Here is a 6,657-nt window from a genome sequence, read left to right on the forward strand (position 1 = left end):
GTATGACGTTATAAATACATATTAAAGTGTAGTTAATTATAATATACGTACCTTTTAGATGCCAATATCTGTGTGCTGTGCAGTAGTTTTTGAACCGTTTGATGGATAGGCAGGGTCGCGACGGCATGTATTCGGTGCTATCGGTTTCTCGTCCGGATTTGACAGGTGTTGACACTGCGCCAGTGAAGATTCCCAAACTGTCATAATATATGTATTGTTTTGACGACTGCCGCTACCAAATGAATAAATGTCATCTTTGTTATTAAAAAATATATATATACGTATAAAATAATTATATCATTGAAATAAACCATTAGTTACGAGTATCCTCTCTAATTACTCGATGCCTCGATGAAGTATTGCCCACTTTTCATTACATAACAAAAATATTTTTTTTTCTTCAAATGTAATATGAATAATAAATGATGTGTTAATATTAAAATCATCCAAGCTTCTCTTAAGTTAGTTATATAAAACATTAAATCTACCGTTCATAATTTATTTTCATATTTCCTTTTTCTATATTTTTTTTATTAGGTGACTATCAATTCATTCAATCAACTCTTAAAAATAAATCAATCAATCAATTGTTCTCTTCTTTTGTTTATTTTAATGAGGTGTGCCAATAAAGAGTATTCTATCTATCTATCTATCTATCTGTCTATGAGCATAAATCTTATTTTTTTTAATTGAGTAAACAGATCGGATAGAACCAGAAAGCTACCTAATTTGATGGCGCATACTATACCAACACCTTTGAAATTACGACATCTAAGAACAAAACAAACCTCTTAAGAGTCCCGAAACATTTAGTTGCAACACGGCAGACAAAAGGTCCCATTCCTCCGCTTCTCGGCCTTGTACACGTCTGAATTAACATTTACGCGTTGTCATGTTCCATTTGCTTTCATCAAAGCAATTATTATTATTACCACACAAGACATTGCCAGGGATTGGGGTGGAAAATTGCTTCATAACCACGGCCTATCCTGGATAGATGTACCGAATTATGTTAATGTGTTATGATAATGCGTATAATGGCTTCTCGACGAAGCTCGTCTTCGAGACATATGGATACAGCGTTTTTGAAACCGTTAGCAACACTGAATAATATATATGAAGTTCGAAATTGAATATAATGTAGGTATTCAGTCAACTTATTGGTGGCATGCTCTAGCTATAGTAGACGCAAACCAAACTGCCAACTGGGGCTCGTAAAACTTCTCATTCACACTCGCGGGGTCGGGGCTAGAGTGAGAGAGATAGTGACATGACCCCGTTCGTCAGTTTGGTTTGCGTCTACTATAGCACTTAGGTACAGTCACGCTCCGTTCTATAGCGTAAGTATGGAACAACCCCAATGCACTATATTTTTACGTGCATAAGTTTACCATCAAGCGGACCGCACCTACACTTACTTGTTAACGACATGTTATAACAACCTCTCTGAGTTGGTTTTACTGCTTCGTTTTCCTTACCTGGTTTGTCAAACGCAGGCTCCCTGTGACATGCTACTCAAGAAGGCAGATGGCTGCAATTGGACATTATACACCGTCCGTCGAGCAGCTAATCTGCTTTTCTAACCAATTAATCTGATTAAAACTGAAATTAATTAAATTACCTACCACGTGCCTGTTTCGTCAGTGGTAAAATAAAATTACTTACCCATTCTTTTCTTTAAAAATCTACGTGACCTTTTTAAAGCTTAATAATAGTCATTAATTTATAATTAATCATAATGTCGACAGAAAAATTATTGGCAAAAATTGACTGAATTCGAAATGAAAAATGTTACCAACCTACTCGATACCATTATTGAAAGCTATTAAATAATAATTATTATACTTACTTCAAATATTTTTTAATAATGTTATTTCATTCCTTTGAACAGGATATGATGACTTGCACGATTGATTTAAACATCTTGTTTGCAATAAAATGTGTTTGACTGACTGTGTGTTATTTATATAGTTACACAAATCTGATTTGGGACTAACTAGTCAGTCGTAGGGGCGGTATTCAGATTGTACTAATTATAAAGGTTTTAGTGTTAACTATGTTATGAATTATGATACAACTGGGTGTCCTTTAATACACCTAACATTAATTGTCATAATATGAATATTGAATTCGCATAACAGATTTGGTATAACATTATTGTTCATAACATTGAGCAGGCATAAAAACCATAACACTTATTGCGCATAAGCATAATGTATGTTATGCCAATTTGAATTAGGAGTATTACGTTATGCGATCGTTGACTATCGCTCACGCTGATTAAAATGCACTGGGAATTATAAAACAAAAGAGCAATTACATCAACACTCATAGTCTAATAAAACATGGTCTTCTCTTCCCAGAATGACACAAGCCTACGTCACAATAACATTGCCACTTTATACAGCACTATCGCATATGCATATAGCGCTGTCGCATGATGACGTAGGCTTGTGTCAGTCACGTGACCACGAAAAGTGGAAGAGAGTACCAGGCGGAGTATATTATTATACCATGATCAACACTCTAGCGGGAAAATAATCAGTAGGTACAGTCGCCTGCATTAATATGTTACTCAACGAAGCCCGCGAAAGTATCTGACACGTTCTTATTTGTAGACCCATAGGGGCCCACTGATTAACAGTCCGCCGGACGGTATCGGCCTGTCAGTTAGAACAAAATTTTGACAGTTCCGAACAACTGAAAGGCCGATACCATCCGGCGGACTGTTAACCCTTAATCAAATGACGGGAAATTATTTCCCACTTCATTCTAATTTACGAAATATTTTTTATCTTTTTAATGGCAGCACTCAGCGATACCAACCATACAGATTTAAAATCTTAGTAACATTTTGAATTAGAAAAATGGCAACACTTTTCTAATGGCCGCCATTTGTGAACATACGTCAAAGTCAATGTCAGTTGTCGTGATTTTTTTGCAATAACAACTGTTTTTTTAGTGTTTTGAGGTTAAGTGCGAAAAAAAATCTGGTAAGTGCATACACTGAATACTATCATAAACTAGACTTATTTTCCCTATGTTTTGCTTGAAAATAATTGTGATAACGATATGATTTAACCAAGATTTTAAGGTTTTAGTAAGTGGGAAATTATTTCCCATTGTTTGTTCTCCACCTAAATTATAATTTGTTTCCATTATATAAAATTATATGCCCGTTTGTCTGTTAGACAAAAAAATCTGTGCCTTCTTTTTGTTTTAATTATTCTTTAACTTATTTATTTGATTTTTGAAGATAACATTAAAAAATCATTCTTGAATTCCAAGCAAAGCTGGGGGGAGCTACTAACTAGTAAAAAGTTTGTAACCGTATCGGACAATGGGAAACTATTTCCCACTTCATTCAAAATTTTGCTATTCCCTAACGGATAACGGGAAATTATTTCCCATCGCAAAACCCCCCTTTCCCCTCCACTTAATTTTTTAAATATATTTTTTCGTAATCTACGCACCCAAATTACCTAAAAACCATTCTTAGTTTACAAAAATCTCATAAAAAGTGTTCCGTTTGATTAAGGGTTAATCAGTGGGCCCCTTGTCACGTCTTTTTGCGGCCTTCGAATAGTAACATATTATTGCAGGTGACTGTACGACGCTTTTAACGCAATATCGAACCTAGCCACTTTTAAATACAGGTGCTGATTTAAACTTTCGTTTTAAGATTTACCTCCGACGTTTCGAGGACGGCGTTGTCCCCGTGGTCTCGAAGAAGACTGGTTATTAAAGTTGACATCAACATCTTCTAGCCGCGCGTGTTTTTCGAACTACCCGCACTTGGTCTTGTTTATCAGCTTGAACGTTTTGCGCACTAGGGACGTCGGAAGTAAATCTTAAAACTTAAATACGCGGTTAAGTCCCGTTGCACAATTTAATAATACAGGTGCTTCCTAATCGTATTACATCCTGAACATTAAATTTTCATGGCTTGTCTGAAAACAATCCAATAACATTGGCAGGTATCATTTCTCTTTGAAAAAATAATAAGAAATTATAAGCGATACAAAATCTAATTTCCAACTTTTCCGAGATCGAGGTCGCGGAATTAGGTCGATCGACTCAGAAACAGGGGAGTTTTAGGGGTTTGTAAATAAATACAGAGTGACGCCGACGACGTGATCTAAAATGACAAGACGTGTTGTAGAATTTAAAGCTTTAATTACTTTAAATTCAAAATTTTGCTAAATTAAGATATTAAGTACCTTAAGAGCCCATCAAGGTGCACACTAGCGCCACTGCTAAATAATCGTGATTATTTAAATTTAACGAAAGATATTTAAAAATGCGAGTCTAAGGCCAAGTGCGAGTCGGACTCACACACGAAGGGTTATTCCGTACTATTATCTTTAAAAACGGTCACCCATCCAAGTACTGACCCCGCCCGACGTTGCTTAACTTCGGTCAAAAATCACGTTTGTTGTATGGGAGCCCCACTTAAATCTTTATTTTATTCTGTTTTTATGTTTGTATTTGTTGTTACAGCGGCAATAGAAATACATCATCTGTGAAAATTTCAGCTGTTTAGCTATCACAGATCACGAGATACAGCCTGGTGACAGACGGACGGACGGACGGACGAACAGCGGAGTCTTAGTAATAGGGTCCCGTTTTACCCTTTGGGTACGGAACCTTAAAAAGGAGGCCGCTACGTACTGTATCTTGTATTTAAGTACCTTTTGAATACATCAAACTAGTTTTTATGTTGACGGATTCGTCGATCTATGAACTCAAAACAAAAACGGCCGTTTTAATTTTGGACGCATAAATTAACGAATCCAGCAACATAAAAGAATAGAATGAATAGAATAGAATAGAATGTTTATTGACAAAAGAAAACGATCTTACATACACATGGACACAGGTGGATCCCAAACTAGGCTATGCCTGTGACTTGGGCTCCTAGAAAGCAATTGACATTAGAAAATTTTACAGAAAATATTACCGACATTTAAATAACTAAGGATTAGTATAAAAGGAGTTAAAGTTAGGTTAAAAACTAGTTTGATGTATTCAAAAGGTGCACATTGATGGGCTCTTAATTGGCGCAAATACAATAATAAAGTCAAGGATGCTTGGTTGAATAATATCTATGGTTATTTCATATCAATGAATGAAAAATAATATCTTGAAAATTAACTTTATTTTTGTAATTATCACCCTGTATAACATTGACGCCAATTTTACGGGCGTAATTTGAAATGTGACACGTTGACAGTTGATGCTCTTGAAATATTAAAAAATAGTAGGTAAGTATGATTTCTCTTCCTACACTAAGTTTTTACGAATATTAGAAAATGAAGGAAATATACCTATACAGCGTGTTAATCCAATACGGGCAATAAATTAAACCAGATATAGAAAATATCCGTGTCATTATTATATAGAAGTTACACTTAGGTAATTATGACATGACCCCATAATTCATTTTTGAATATTTATCCAGCAGCAATGTACTGCAAACATTACGAGACATAACATGACATAACATCACGAAATACGAGCTTTTATAGTAACTGCCAACACACGTTTCAGGTATCTTTAAGGGCCACCCCACGCTAGCGTCTTTTGAGCGTCGGCGTCTAGTCAGCGTTATAGAAAATGGCGTCACTGCGCAGTTGCGCCAACGTTGCGTCGAGCAGGTGCCTATAGAGTTGACTAGACGCCGACGCTCGGGAGACGCTAGTGTGGGGTGGCTCTAAATAGTGGCATTGTCCGATCGGTGGATGTCTATACATACTAGGAATTCTATCCCTAGCCATCATTATAGTCTTTTTTTCTATAATACTATAATTTTATGCCATAAAATTTCCAACTTTATACATAAATGAAATGCAATAAATAAATGAAATAAATAACTGGGTACCTATCGTATTTATATTAATCCCGTTTGAGCAACATCGGTTAACAATAAATATAAACAAACAGTACTCGTAAATTCGAAAGAAAACTGTCCACTACCTGAAATAAAATGGTTCGATGGATTTTTTCCTACCTGATTTCAGACGGCAGGTAATTGAAACAAGGTTGGATAAAACAATGGAACCGAACAAAGTTAATATGAGGGCGGTCCTAAATTTCGAAACTTCAGCAATAGGAACAACCTAACAATTGTACAATTTCCATTAAATTATGTGCCTTATCATATTGAGTGTAAGATTGAATATTGCGAGAGGTGAGGTTGTATACAAGGTGTCATTCTGTGTATCACGGAATTCAAGTCACCCTACAATGTTGATAAGGGTCGCAGTTCCTTAGGCGGCGGTGCCCTATCGCGCTTTACGCCCACTTAAGTCTACGGGTTAAGCAAGGAGAACATTACTGCAGTGCGTTATGCAGCACTTCATTACAAAGTACCTAATCATAATCAGTTTGCGGTCGTGACCATACCTTATTTAAACAGTTTAACCACATAATCATAACGAATATAAAACGAATTAACAAATATACCAACTGAAAATGTCGAAATCAAAATTAATAAATTAAGTAACTAATTAATTAATATTTTAATTAAACGTCATAACAATAATTGGTAGGTTTCAGTCGGCTAATTTACGTACAGATAAATGAACAGCCTATGTTTTCCAAAAACAAAAGTTCCGAATTTAAAACGGTGGTGACATAGCTAATGTAACTTTAATC

The 6,657-nt window shown here is 35.6% G+C and overlaps 1 long non-coding RNA gene across 1 annotated transcript in view; it reads right to left on the reverse strand.

The window, feature by feature from the left end:
- Positions 1 to 607: 607 nt before the first annotated feature.
- The window catches only part of LOC134804118 (uncharacterized), an 805,015-nt gene continuing 798,965 nt past the window's right edge, over positions 608 to 6,657 (reverse strand). The window contains exon 3 of the long non-coding RNA XR_010146072.1: positions 608 to 657. This is a non-coding gene — a long non-coding RNA (uncharacterized LOC134804118). The remainder of the gene's footprint in view (positions 658 to 6,657) is intronic.

This window comes from Cydia splendana, chromosome 2 (genome assembly GCF_910591565.1).
Source record: "Cydia splendana chromosome 2, ilCydSple1.2, whole genome shotgun sequence".
NCBI lineage: Eukaryota > Metazoa > Arthropoda > Insecta > Lepidoptera > Tortricidae > Cydia > Cydia splendana.